General features: G+C 39.1%; 1 protein-coding gene across 2 annotated transcripts in view; it reads left to right on the top strand.

Annotated features, from left to right (window-relative positions):
- The window catches only part of SATB2 (SATB homeobox 2), a 191,764-nt gene that overhangs the window by 61,748 nt on the left and 115,435 nt on the right, over nucleotides 1–14,581 (top strand). The gene's annotated exons all lie outside the window — the stretch shown is intronic.

The following is a 14,581-nucleotide window of genomic DNA, read 5'->3' as shown; positions in this document are numbered from 1 at the left end:
CAAAAACCAGTTTAAAAATAAAAAAGATGAGGGCGGTTGCAATCTGCTCCATTTTATGCAGATTAGGTATGGCCCTCAGGCACCTGCCAAATTGCTAATAAGGCCTTCCAGTTGGGTCTGATTAGTGTGAACCCAGGTCTTCTTTTCCATTGAAATAGAAATGTATTTGCTGGGAATCAGTTAACAACAGAGATGATATTTTCACTAATAACCGTGGGTCAGGTTACACTTGGACAGTTTCTCAGTGTAGAAGAAGCCGACTAGCCTGGGCATTTATGATTTCCACTCTCACTTGGCTCCCTCTCCCTGAGGACTTTGGGGGTTTGCAGAGACCAATGGGTCCCTTTGTGTATTATGACTTTGAAAGGTCATTTTTTTATTCTTTTTTTTTTTTTTTTGGCAAAATACATCTGTAGGCTTTACATTTGCAAGAGCAAATACCTTAAATTGTCCAGAAGGCATGTTTGTTTAAGGATACCAACTCCGGGCAATTGAGTTTTTGGATTATTGCAACAGTTATTCTCAGTGCCTCAGGGTGAAGCATTAATTATCTCCCCAAAAGATAATAGAGACAGCAAATATGGAAACCTCAGGCATCTCTGATGACACTATTAGAGCAGATTTTAAGAAAATATTTTTGTACTAAGACTGAAGTTTTGGGGGAAAGAATTAAAGGTTTGTATGAACTAAGTAGGGGCTGAGAGTTCAGGGAAAAAAAAAAATTGGAGCCCTGTCTCCAGATTTGGGTGTGTAAAGAGTTATGGAAAATAGAATCAGCTTTGTCAATTGTCTAAATCAAGCCCATGTTGAAAATGGTTAAATATTTAATGCGAGTAGTATCTCCTGTTTGGTCATTTTGTAACATTATTTTTTACCAGTGGAAGAGCAAGAAACGTTAAACAGTTGACGTAGTCTACATCACCGTTAATTGATCATCGAGAGATGGTTTAATGGATGCATTAAAAAATTGTTTTTAGGGCTCTTGTTCTTTTTTTTTTTATATGTAAGCATTATTGCATGTACCATCCCAACCCAATATTTTGGGTAATTAAGTAATCACTATCAAGTCATTCAGTAGCAGGGACAAGAATTGCAAAGCTCTTGCTTTTAATTTCTCTATTTTACTTGGTAAAATGCAAATCAAATGCTAAAATTAGTAGTCATACAGATGTGATTGGAGGAGAAATTTGCAGTCATTTTTGGATCATGGTTCTTAGAACTTAATCATGTTTCAATATTATTATGCCAGCATTTTTTTTGAGCCGCTGCTAAGTGTCAGTCATCAGGTGAGGATGCTCAAATGAATGAGATAGTCTCTGATTGACTATGATAAGTTCTTAGATGTTTCCAAATGTGTAAAACCCACAAATTGATAAATAAATGTCCATGGGAATTTTAACTTAAGTACATGTAAGTAACTGAAAAATACGGAAACGCGTTATATTGGTACTTAAAATTTAATAACTTATTCTTTGTTCCTGGTATGAATTAATTTTAATGTGATACTGGGTAACTTGGTTAACTGCCTACTTCTAGTATTGCAACATAGTAATGCTATGGTAAACATAAAAAAAAATTCCCATTTTCTTCCTGGATCATTATAAAGTGAATATGATAATACACCATTGAACAGCTAGAAATGGGTAGAAGAGTAGGGCCTAGGAAGATACATGTTGCTCACCAGTATATAAAAGATTAAACATGAAGAAAATTAGTCTTCTTGTGGTGAATATTTTCTGTGTTCTTCCCATACATTACAGGACATATATGTTAAAACAATAAGATAAAATAACAAAAAATGAAATAAAACTGATCCTGTTTTTTTTTTTTTTCCATATTTGACTTAGTGACCTGAGTTACTATGTTTTTAAGATTTGGGACTTTCTTTTTAGAGATGGGAAGCTGATATGGTGGCTTGACCATTCAGGTTGTTTTAAGAATGATGGAATTAAAAATCCACCTATATCACAGCCCCTGGTGTCTTCCTTCCAGCCTTTTTTCTGACAGGACGGAACAGAAATTTACAGGATTAGCTCTCATATAATCCCTGTCTTCTCCTTGTCTTCCTTATCAGTTTGTTTTTTTAATGTCTTGAATAAAAATAAATCTGTCTTCATATCAATGATTCCAAGGGAGTTTCTAAGTACAATTAGATAATTTTGAGATTTCAATGTCTTGCTTTTAGTTTTCAGAATCATACTTCCTGAATGAATTAGATTTATTTACTTATGTGGATTATGCTAGGAGTTTGGTTCATATACTAGTGTATCTTTTTTTTTTTTTTTTTTAAATGGCTGCACTCATGGCATGTGGAAGTTCCCAGGCCAGAGACTGAATCTGAGCCACGCAGCACCAGATCCTTAATCCACTTCGCAGGGCTAGGGATTGAACTTCCATTTCTGCTGTGACTTGAGCTGCTGCAGTTGGGTTCTTAACTCACTGTGCCATAGCAGGGACCCCACTCCCCTTTTTTTGACCATGCCCATGGCATGAAGAAGTTCCAGGGCCAGAATTGAACCCATGCCCCAGCTGTAACTCGAGCCACAGCAGTGACAATGTTGGATTCTTAACTCTGGAACTCCACAAGTACGTCTTTAAGGAGAGGAAATTGCTAATTTGTGGAAGCATCTCAACACTTTATTTCTTTTATTTTGTGTTATGGAAATGCAAAATTGATCTGAGAGTATCTTGCTTTTCTAATAATTGTATTATTGTCCTTCTCATAAAAGAATCCCTGGGGAAAGCCACTCTTAGCTAATAATTTTAATGTAAAGAATAATGCACACAATTATATTTATTCAAGTAGTAGTCCATTAGTAGTCTGTAGGCAGCAGCTTTTGTTATTTTAGTAAGAAGTGCAGTCGGCAGAATGATATTCAGTTAAAAAAATCCTGATTGAGCCACATTCCCTTTTTTGGTTGATATGAAAGCCATTGTTGTTTTGCTCACCAACTGGCAAACCTTCAATTATCCTGAATTTAGAAGTTGTTTACTATACTTTGAAAGTTTAAAAATGAGTCCTCCCTGAGAAACAAAAAGCTGAGTGTGTGCCATTGTTGTTTTAATAGAAAAGTAGAATTATAATGAAAGAAAAATCAATCCACCAATTCGATGTTGCGTTTATTTTCATAATTTCGAAGGCTTCATGTGTTTTTTAAATGATAGTAATCAAAGCCGCATTAGTGGGCCCTCAACTATCGGGCATTGCTTTGATTTAGAATGTCAGAGTAGCCAAGGAGAGATCATCAATACGTCTGGGGGGGGTGGATTCCTTGAGAAGATTGGGTTTGGGGGTTTCAACCCCTCAGGCCTTTCTCTGTGCCTTCAGCAGTTGTCTAGAAAATCTCTTGTGCAGGTCTCCCTGGATGCACGGGGTGCTCAGAGTGTGGGAACTCAATTTTCTACCTCTTGGGGCTTAGCAGGATGCTGGGGATGGAGTCTGGGTAGAAAAGACATCAGTTGAATCTGCCAAGTGGCCTAGAGCTGCACAGGCCCTGGCTGTGGTGGCCCCCCTCCTTCCCTTCCTCTCTCCCCCTCCTTCCTTCCTTCCTCTCCTTTCTTCCCCTCCCTCCCCACCTCCCTCCTTCCTCCCTTCTCCCTGCTTCTTCCTGTCTTCCCCACTTCCTTTCCCCTCCCTCCCCTCCCTCCTTCCCCCTCCTTCCTCCCTCCCATCTCCTCTCTTCCCCTTTTCCCCACTTCCTCCCTTCCCCCTTCTTCTATTCCTCTCTTCCTCCCCCTTCCCCCCTCCTCCTCCCCCTCCTTCCTCCCTCCCCTGCCCCATTCACCTTTCTCTCTTCCTCCCTCCTCCCTCTTTCTTCCTCTCTTATCTCTGGGCCTCAACCATCTGCCATATACTACGCTGTCGTGGAGTTTACCATCAGGGAGGAATAGACACAGTAAGTATCTGCAAGTGCCGAGGATCCCTGGGCCACTTTGCAGCAGAGGGCAAGGGATGAGAGGCAGTTCCTGACATGCCTTTGATTGCAGCCACTCCTAAAGATGCTAAGATGATAAGACATTCAGGGACTCACCCCTGTCACTGAGAGAACAGTTTCCAAACCCAGGCTCTTTTGACTACATCAGGTGACTTGCCATGTTGGCCAGTGACATTTTAGAAGATTTGTGTTTTTGCTTAAGTAAAAACATTCTAACAAATGTAATGCTTACCTCTTTTATGCTAACTTACAATTCATGAATGCCAGCATATGTTTATACAGCACTTTGTAATTTTCAGTGCCATTTAGCTCATGTTATTTTATTATAATTAACATTTTGTAAGTCCGGCAGGGGAGTTTTTGTTGGTAGTGGTTTTATTCTGGTTTCGATTTTCAATTCCCATTTTATAGAAGAGAAAATAGGGGCCTGGGGTGGTGAGGTGAGTTGCCCGTAGGTACAGAGCTATAGCCAACAAGAGGCAGATCCCAGGCAGACCTGGATATCCTGATGCCCAGCCTGCTGTTTTCAAACCAAGGGGCTTTCTTCTTTCATGCCTGTTATATGCAGACTGTGTTTTAGGTGTTCTCATGCTTATGGGGCTGTAGCCTGGGTTATTTGAAGCAGTTAAACTGACGTGTCCCTTGCCTTATGGCGGCATATAGTCAAGTAAGGTAAAGAGTTTCTGGAGTTTATGCCTATACAGGAGACTGTTTTCTCCTGCTATTACCTGTTCAGCCCATGCTAAATTCTGCAAACTTAGGAACTGTAACTCCATTGCAAGGCACTCTTAGCCCTATTTTCCTTCTCATTGCTTATCCTCTTTGACAGTAGTGAGGGTGTTTGCTGGTGTTTAGAAAAAAGGAATTCTGGGAAACTCTTGGTCTTTGGTCCTTCTTTTGAGGAGGATAAGTGGATTGAGCTTCTCTGCCCTCCAGGTTCCCATTTTACCAGTCACCTGGGCAGTGCTTCCTGAACCTGGCTCTTCCTCAGCATCTCTGAAGATCTAGCCTGGAGCTTTTATCCAATAAGCCATACGTCCCAGGTGAGGCTGACAGCTGCTCTAGGGATGAACCTGATCTTGATGAATACTCTAGCCATTCACTTAATATGACCACTCTCAACAGCACAGCCTTTATTAAACTGCAAATTCTGGAGAATGGGGAGAAAAAGATTCCATTTTGACTTCCCCCTACTGTCCAGATCATCTCTAACTATTCAGCCCAGCTACTATGGGATAACTAGACATCCTGTCAGGAATAATTGCTGAGTCTATACCGTAGTTCAGTTGTCCATTGATTCATGTGGTGTTTTTCTGACATGACGGTATTTTAGGGGCTCAAGGAGATCACTGTCATTATTCATCACCATGTATGTTGTGACTGTAGATCGACTTTCTATTCAATTCAACAAACACCTACCTAATGAGAGTGCACCTCATATATATTGGGCCTTTGGCTTCTGTATTAGAGCCATTAAAATGGTAATGCCATACTTAAAATGAATTTTTAAATATGACATTTTCAAAAAATGGAAATCACCAATCCCTCTGAACTTCTTCATAAAATATCTGAAACCTGCAAACCATGTGCATTTTTAGATTTAATAGTAGGCTATATATGAAGATGTACTGAAAGTAAAAATTATTAAAGTGTTCTTAAAGGAACTGCCCCCCCCACCAGGAATTTAAGCAACCACCAAGAAACCCTCCAAACTAATAGCAGTTGCCATTTTGTAATAGTTATAGCCATATTTGCTTCCATGTCTTGTAGTTTCTTAACAAATTACTGTGAAATCAGGTTAGTTGGAACATGAAAAAATGTATAACATAAACGAGTATACTTTTTGCCTTCATATTTTATGGCAACATTTTCTTTGATAATTAACATGCCCTCATAATATTGCCCTTAAGATCAGATATTATGTAACCTTAAATTATAGGAAACAGAATACGCCTGAAGGACAATTCTGGAGTATATAATTGGGAGCATGCAGTTGATAGAATTTCCAAGGGTGCTGAGCCCAGCGACAGGGTACCTGGAAAGCTAGATCCGAAGGAAAACTTGTTGCAACATTTGAACTTCCATCTGAAAAGAATACATGTAATTAATTATGATGGGAACTATGTGCACAACTGTCTTTTTAGGTCTTTAATGGATACTTCTCCCCCCAGAGGATACAGAAACACTGGCTAAACATAAGTTATGAAGAGCATCTGCTAGAATATAGCAAAGTATGTTTAAAAGAGTATACATTTTCCCCTGTGTCTTTGATTATTGAAAATACTTTAGGGGGACAAGTGCTAGAGGAAACTCTCTTTAATGTGAACGTATTTCTGAAGAGAAAGGAGGAGAAATTTGTGTTACCTGCCAAAATTAATCATTTAATTTGTGAAACTCTCAGATAATGATTAAACTGAGAACAATAATAAGAAAATATATACCAGATGAAATAGTTTTTAACCAGTGGCAGAAGCTTAGAACTGATCCCAAATAATTTCTCATAATGCTTTTCTTTCTCATTTGTCCTATTCCCCCATGTAATAGTTTTAAATGGCACTCTTATGAAATAAATAACTAAACACTAACCATGTTTTTTTCATATCCTGACCAATATTTTGGCTGTTTTTCAGAAGAATTGGAATTTTGAAAATTAAATAAAGGTTTCTAAAATACTAACTTCAGAAAGTTTTATTTAATTTGTGGAATAATTTTGTTCTCTCTGTCTGTTTTTTTTTTTTTTTCCAATAAGGTCTTTATTAATTTAGTCTAGTTACTTAGTGCTTATATTAAATAATCTAATAAAAGTCAGAGTTATAACATAACGCTTCCCAAATGTGAAGCAGCATCTATTACATGAGACAAAATCTTTATGCTGCAAAATATAAAAACCATGTATAGAATTACAAGGCACCAAATGGTACTGTATATATATTTTTAAGTAGAACGTTTATATAGCATAAGGGAGTAGTCTGCTCAAGAAAAGATTGGCAGACAGCTATGTATCACTATAGTTTATTCAGAAAGTGCTCTAAAATTCATATTTCAGGTTTTTTTTGTTTTTTGTTTTTGTTTTTGTTTTTTGTCTTTTCTCGGGCGGCTCCCACGGCATATGGAGGTTCCCAGGCTAGGGGTTGAATCGGAGCTGTAGCCACCGGCCTACACCACAGCCACAGCAATGTGGGATCCTTAACCCACCGCGCGAGGCCAGGGATTGACCTCGCAACCTCATGGCTCTTAGTCGGATTCGTTAACCACTGAGCCATGATGGGAACTCCCATATTTCAGTTTTTTAATGCTAGTAATACTCCTGATGATAATGTCTTCTGATACAGACATGAGTTAAGGATTAGTGTTCTAAAGAGTAAAAACCTACTTTGTATTTGTCAATCATACCTGAATTGTTGCAAGTAAAGCTTTGTGTGTGTGTGTGTGTATTTTTAGATAAATTCATTTAGCAGTACAGGCTAAATATTTATTCTGACTTGTTGAAGTATTTATCTTTGTCCAGTGTTTTCTTTTGTATTATTATAAATACAGGATGAAGTGTATTGTAGGTTCCTAGATAAGTGTGCTTTGAGGTGTCATTAATTTGTGTAAGTTGTGTAATGACACTTGAATATGTCAAATGCTAGAAGAATGCTATGTAATTTACCATTTCTTTTACCTTAGTTCAAGACATTTGAAAGACAGATAGTCTTAAAAATCAAAGCTGAAGGTGTAGGAGAGTTTCAGTGAGTTCAGTACTGGGGTACTGTTAAGCTGTGTACTAAAAAGGAAAATATGTACACTTGAAAAACCATTTTTGTCTTGCCTTTTTCCTCTTTCCTCATTGAAAAGTCATTCCTACCACAGGTTTAACAATAATAACTACAATTTACGCCTTTATGCTGCTACAATTTGATGATATACCACAGTCAGGCCACAGGTTAGAAACACAAGCTGAGTTATTATATACTGCTGGGTAGTGATTTCCTGTGAACTGATTTATGGATAAATAATTCTATGTTCTTATTGTATAGGACAGACAGTTTTTAATTCCTTTAACAAAGCATAGCTGAACAGCAGAAAATTATATGCTACAGCATAGGGACACGACCACTCTGAGGAGGATAAACAGATGCAATCAATGTCATGAGTTCTCCTATTTTTAAAAGGGGCCTCATCAGCACTTGGTGTATTGTGGAAATAATACCACTAACCAGAAGCCCCAAGGCTTAGCTACTCTGATGCTGTTTTTTTTTTTTTTTTTTTTTTTTTTTTTTAGTGATACTCTTTTGTGGAGATCTCTTCCAGGGAGTTATGAAATATATAAACCCTAGCCTTTAGATATGGAAGCTAATGTCTCATTATTTTCCCCAGGCTGAGTTTTCATTTTGCTTTGGAAATTAATGTTAAAATGCACCTGGAATAAAAGAAAATTATTCATTGAGCTGTTCTATAGGAGTACTGCTGATAGCTTGCTGGGTTCCTATATCTGTCTCACAGATTGATTTGAGGACTTTGTTCTATAATATGCCTGTATACCTATTTTATCAGCATCTATCTCTATGTCACCACAAAGTGAGAATTATTCTCTTGTACTTTATAGATGATCTTTTGCAGGCCTTCCGAAATATTTCTTATATTTGAGGTACAGGGGGAAAAAGCTATCACTTTGGTTCACTTTAAGAATGATTTTACTTTGCTCAGTATTTAGCAATAGTACATACTACTCAATTGTGAGCTCCATAATTACAGGGGTGGGGTGTATTGGGTTATCTTTGCATCTTAGTGACTTATGCTGGAGACACAAAAGGAAAAGTGTTGAATAAATGAATGATTAGTGCTTGGTACAAGCCCTTTTGATGTTTTATTGGTCATATTGTGCTATCAGCACATTTTATTTTATCCTCAGAAATGATCAACTTACTAAAGACTTGAATTAAATATTGATGAACTGTAATGTGTATTATCATCACTCTTGTTTTACGTAATTAGAGGTAAATAATACTAAGGATATGAATTATACATCTACCGAGAAGAGTATTTGGTTTCTGTGAGATAGGTTATAAACTGGTAAAAATAACAAATATGTATGGACACGAGCAACTATTGATATTTCTTTTTTTGTGATATGTCCACTTTTTGGCAGAATACCGCATTGAGTGAAAAACTGGTTTCCATTATGGCCTTCTTTTAATTTTAGACAAAAATTGCCTCCATTCCCAACCTAATTTTATGTCACTAATGGGAAATTTACCTACAATTGCATTTTGTTATTTTGTCTAAAGGCATTACACGAAGAGTGGATTGGACCTCTCTATTTTAGTGAACAGATTTGTCTGGATATAAACAATTTTATTGATATTATGCTCAATTCAATCATGTTAACATTTGTATAAATAAACGCCCATAATTTGCGACTCAAAGACCTTGAAACTGAATCTGTAATAGTCCTCAGCACCAGGCATTTTGTAAATGTTTGCAGATGATAAATTCTTTGCAAATAGGAAAGATGATTTGGGAAACAATGTTTATGTCTGAAGTGGCACTGTTGTGGGAGACAGTTTTTTCCAAAGGAGTCTCAAGTGTAGCTGGCTCTTCAGGGCCTGCCACCTGTTTGCTCATTGGTCTCATATGTCCCTTTGTTTAACATTAAATGTCAAGACCCTGACCCATGCATGACCATTTGGTTGGGCATTAGCCCATGGGCAGAGCTGAGTAGAAAGGGTGTTGGTCCATTAGTAAGAAAACTTGTCAGATGAAGCCCAGGGTCTAGTCCTGGCTGTCACTGCTGACGTCCTTGAAAATTCACTCTTCTCTAAACTTCACCTCACTTTCTCTGCTCTCCTTATGAGGGTGAACCAATGGTTTGGAAAAAAAAAAAAAAAACCACTTTGTAAATTGTAAAGTAAGTTCCTTATAAGCTACACAACCACGAGTATTTATTGTGTATCTGTTCAGAGAAAGGGATTATTGCAAGCTGGGTTGATCTGGGTTGGAATTGTTCTTGTGGCAGAATCTGAAGAATGTGTACAGTTTTTAGAGGTGGATGAGTGGGATCAGTACACCAGACAGAGTGACGGTGTGTTATATATTCAGAGAAGAATTAGAAATTGCCATTTATTGAGCATGTACGGTGTGCCTGGCTGGGCTCAGGGGGTGTGTGTGTGTGTGTACATAGAGAGAGAGAGCATGCACTATCTGATTTAATCACCAGCTGTTTTCATTGAGATTTCTCCAGCACAGCGAGTGAGATCTCCCTAGAGGGCACGTAGTCTGTTCTTCAGTCTTTGTCCTCCTTCATTGTATTGTAGCATTTGTTGGGTCTGTATCCTTTCTTAGAGTTAACCAGGAAGAGGGTGTTATGGTTGTAGTTAGATAGACCCATTTGGATTATTTCAGTTTTTCTCCCCTCAGAATGCTTCCCCCTTTTAATCCACCTGAATTCCGGTACAGGGTCATCACCCCAAAGTGTTGCTTTGATGGTGTTACATCTGTACCCAAGAACTTTCAAGGACCTATTTTCTCCCATTGTTTACTGAGCCAATCATTTATTGTATGCCAGTCCCACTGCTGCATTCTCATTCTCATTTTAAGTCTCAAGAGTAGGCACTGTTATTATCCCCATTTTACAGATAATGGAAACTAAACCACTTGCCCAAAGTCTTGGCAGTTGACAAGCAGAGAATACTGGATATGAACTCACCTCTGAGTCCAGGCCTTGCTCTTGACCTCTGACCCATAGAGTGTACTACTAAGTTAGGCATTCAAGGCCTTCCAGACTTGGAACCAGGCCTTTTTCCAGTCTTCTCTTCTCATGTGCCTCACGCTTGAACCCATACGACTTGTAGGCTACTAAGAAGAGCAAGTGCATGTATTTAAAATGAATCCTGGCTCTGTTATTTCCTAGCAATGTTACTTAAGGTAACCCAACCCTGCTGACTCCATTGCCTTATGAAAAGAATTGAAAATAGATATCTAGGGGTGAAGTTCTGATGGAGAAATTAGGGGTACACTTTCAGTACATTTGATGGTGCAGAAAAATGAGACATGGAGGGGAAGAGGAGTGTTGTGATGTTTTTGTTAGTTTTAAAGTAGGGAAAATCTGAACCTACTGATGGGTAGCAGGAAAGGAGACACTGCAGAGCAAGGATATAAGACCCAAATGGAGCAGGGGCGGGGGTGGGAGAGGGGAGACAGGGGAGGGGGAACAGAAGGAGGGGCATAATTGACATACAGTCCTCTGTGACTTAAAACAATGAGGGCCTTTTATAGGCACTTGACCAAATTAAAGATTCAATGATAGTAATGTTAACCTGGAGTAAATATTTTTGAAATAAATTGCCCATGTCTTCCTTTTAAGGAGCATTAAAGAATGTCTAGATAATTACTATAAAAGATTAATTGTTGAGATTAATGATATCCAGGCTCTGTACTAAGAGCTTTATGTTTCATCTGCACAATATTCCTGTGAGGTCAGTGCTTTTATTGTTCCATTTTACAGATGAGAGGATGGAGGTGTGGAGAAATTAAGTAACTTGCTATAGTTATAGGGTTAGTGAGTGGAGGAGCCACGGTATGAACAGAGGCATTTTGACTTGGAAACTGGCCTTCTTAGTCACTGTGGTATGCTGCTTCCCAATTTGATTTCCTCAGTTAACACTTGATTCTAGCCCAAATGCTATTTTTGCCAGTTTTATATCATGGAAGGAGGACTTTATTTATGGAAGGTATTTCCAAAGAGGGCTAATACATTAGACAGAGACCATGTTTGGAGGAAAGGCTTGTTTAAAAGTGTTACTCTGGAGTTCCTGTCTTGGCTCAGTGGTTAACAAACCCAACTAGTATCCATGAGGAGGTGGATTTGAATCCTGGCCTTGCTCAGTGGGTTAAGGATCTGGCATTGCTGTGAGCTGTGGTGTAGGTCTCAGACGTGGCTTGGATCCCACATTGCTGTGGCTGTGTAGTAGGCTGGTGGCTGTAGCTCTGATTAGACCCCCTAGCCTGGGAACCTTCATATGCCATGGGTTCAGCCCTAAAAAGACAAAAAAACACCAAAACAAACAAACAAACAAACTCCCTGCCAGGCTGGAGGAGAGCCTTCTGGACATCGCTGTCCCAGCAGATCTTGCACCCACAGACCTTGTTAGATAGCTGAGCAAAGAGCATTGACTTCTAGGATCAGGCAGGTTAGTCAATATGGTACGAAAAAGAAAAAGCACACGCCAGTTCCCACTGCCTGAAAATAACGTGTGTCACAGTTCTCTTGCAAGATATAGAAACCAACCTGGAGCAGCTGCTCTAAGGCATTAAGTGTTGGGAAGACACCTGTGTGTGTCTAATTCCAGCCCAAACAAATCTCCTTCCGGCTCATCAGGGTGGGGAGAGAATTTATCTACATGGAGATTACTGTTTCCCATAGAATGAGGTGTCTTTCATTCCCGGTAGAGACTCCTCCCCCTCCACCTTTTTTAAAAATTGAGGTATAGTTTACATACAGTAAAATACATGCATATTAAGTATTCAGTTACATGGACTTTGACAACTATTACACCCCTGCAACCACCAGCCCAAACTAGAAAATCCCTTTATGTCTCTTTCTAGTCATGCCCCTGCCATGTGGAGGTAACCACATTCTGACCTCTCTTCGCATAGCTTAGTCTTACCTGTTCTTGTATTTTATTTTATTTTGTCTCTTTTTTTGTCTTTTTGCCTTTTCTAGGGCTGCTCCTACAGCATATGGAGGTTCCCAGGCTAGGAGTCGAATGGAATCTGTAGCTGCCGGCCCACGCCACAGCCACAGCAACTCGGGATCCGAGCTGCGTCTGCAACCTACACCACAGCCCACGGCAACGCCGGGTCCTTAACCCACTGAGCAAGGCCAGGGATCGAACCCACAACCTCATGGTTCCTAGTCGGGTTCGTTAACCACTGAGCCACGACGGGAACTCCATGTTCTTGTATTTTATATAAATGAAAGCATTCGAGGATATTCTGTTGTGTCTGCTGCATTGTGGGGTATTTTTACATTGACACCCTTCTCAGTGATAGAAAGGGATGAACAGTGACACACACAACAGCATGGATGAACCGCCTCTATAGCATTGTGCATTAAAGTTTATAGGATTCATTTGCTTCATGCTACCCTCGTATTCTTAGTAACCAAGATGACCCACCAAATGCTTCTACTTGCTTATGACAGTGTGCAATTGCTGACTTCATTTTTTTTTTCCTCTGATCCCTTATAATAAAATAGCATCTTTAGAGGGTGGTCAATCTATACTCTACTCATGGGTTATCATGATAGTTAGTTTTGGTATCTTTTTAGTACTTTCCAATGTCAGAAGGCACAAAGGAAGTAGGGAAGCAGACTCATCCTCTCCTGGATGGCTGTCCAGTGGGCCCTGGATGCTCATTTCATGACTGCTACATGCTGTGTGCTGTGCACTTTTCATTGTCATGAGAGAGAATGTTAGGAAAACTATCCCCACAAGAAAACAGCTTTTCTTGGCAAGTGAAATATGACTTAAGGAGCCAGAACTAGAGACATACGGTAGTATGAATGAGAGCTGTGTTACTTTATTGGATCTGAGTCCAGGCACTATTTATACTGCAGCATATTCAGCACCAGATTGTTAAATCTTAATACTGAAACAGTGCATCATTTTAATATTTTTGTTCTGTTTATTCCCTGTTTTCAAGCATTATGTCAAGCATTGCGCATTCATTGATTTCATCTTGGACAGGACGTGCCCTGACCAGAAAGTTCATTTCCTATTATTGGAATTTCACCCCATAGCTATAAATCAGCATTTTGTGAAGCTTTTAAAAGTTCACTTGGGTATTACAAGTGTTCTTTCTCTTTGATGGTAAAATATATATTTTTTGAAAGAACAGTGTAGTTGGACTCACCTGTATTGTCCAAAAATAAAAATGCTGTTTCTGTTCTATCACTAAAACATAACTGTTTTTGATGTGTGACAATTTCTGACATCATGGGGACCACTGGATTTTTCATAGCATCCAGATAAAATGTTTGCTACTCTGTGTTGTTCGTGAAATGGGTTTCTCCTTATTTTTCTTCACTGATGTTATGTGTGCCCTGTGTACTGGGTAAGATGGGTCCATCTTGTGGATAACGTAGCATATTCAGCACATGTTGCTGAAGCTGTCTCATGAATCTGCCCAAGTCTGATCAGGATTTTTATTCTCCCTCCACTGTCATGTGTATTTACCATACATCGCAGGAAACCCACAGGGAAAGAGTCCTATTGTCACTGTAAAAAGAGCTGAGGAATTAAAAAAAACAACAAAACCCTGAAGTTGAAAGCATCTCTGCTATTTCTGATCTGTGGTCAATCCCTGTGCTGTGGAAACCAGCCCCTCTGCCTGGTGGAGGAGAATCTGGAAGTGCACTCTCACGGCTTCTTCAGCTCCAAATTCTCTTCACACTGCAGATCGCACCACCATCAGGATGTGACTGTGTGTGTGCCGAGCCCACACACAGGAATTTTCTTGTACAATTCAAAACCCAATCTTATATTTACTTAAGACTTGCTTTTTTTTTTTTTTTTTTCCCTCGGTCTATGAAATCAGCAGTTCGGTATATTTAGCATCAGTCTTAAGTTAGAATGTGAAACAAGACTTTGGGGGAAGGAAGTATC

The sequence above is a fragment of the Phacochoerus africanus genome, chromosome 3, assembly GCF_016906955.1.
Source record: "Phacochoerus africanus isolate WHEZ1 chromosome 3, ROS_Pafr_v1, whole genome shotgun sequence".
Lineage (NCBI taxonomy): Eukaryota > Metazoa > Chordata > Mammalia > Artiodactyla > Suidae > Phacochoerus > Phacochoerus africanus.
The sequence above is the reverse complement of the archived record's forward strand: the minus strand, read 5'-3'. Positions and strand labels throughout refer to the sequence as shown.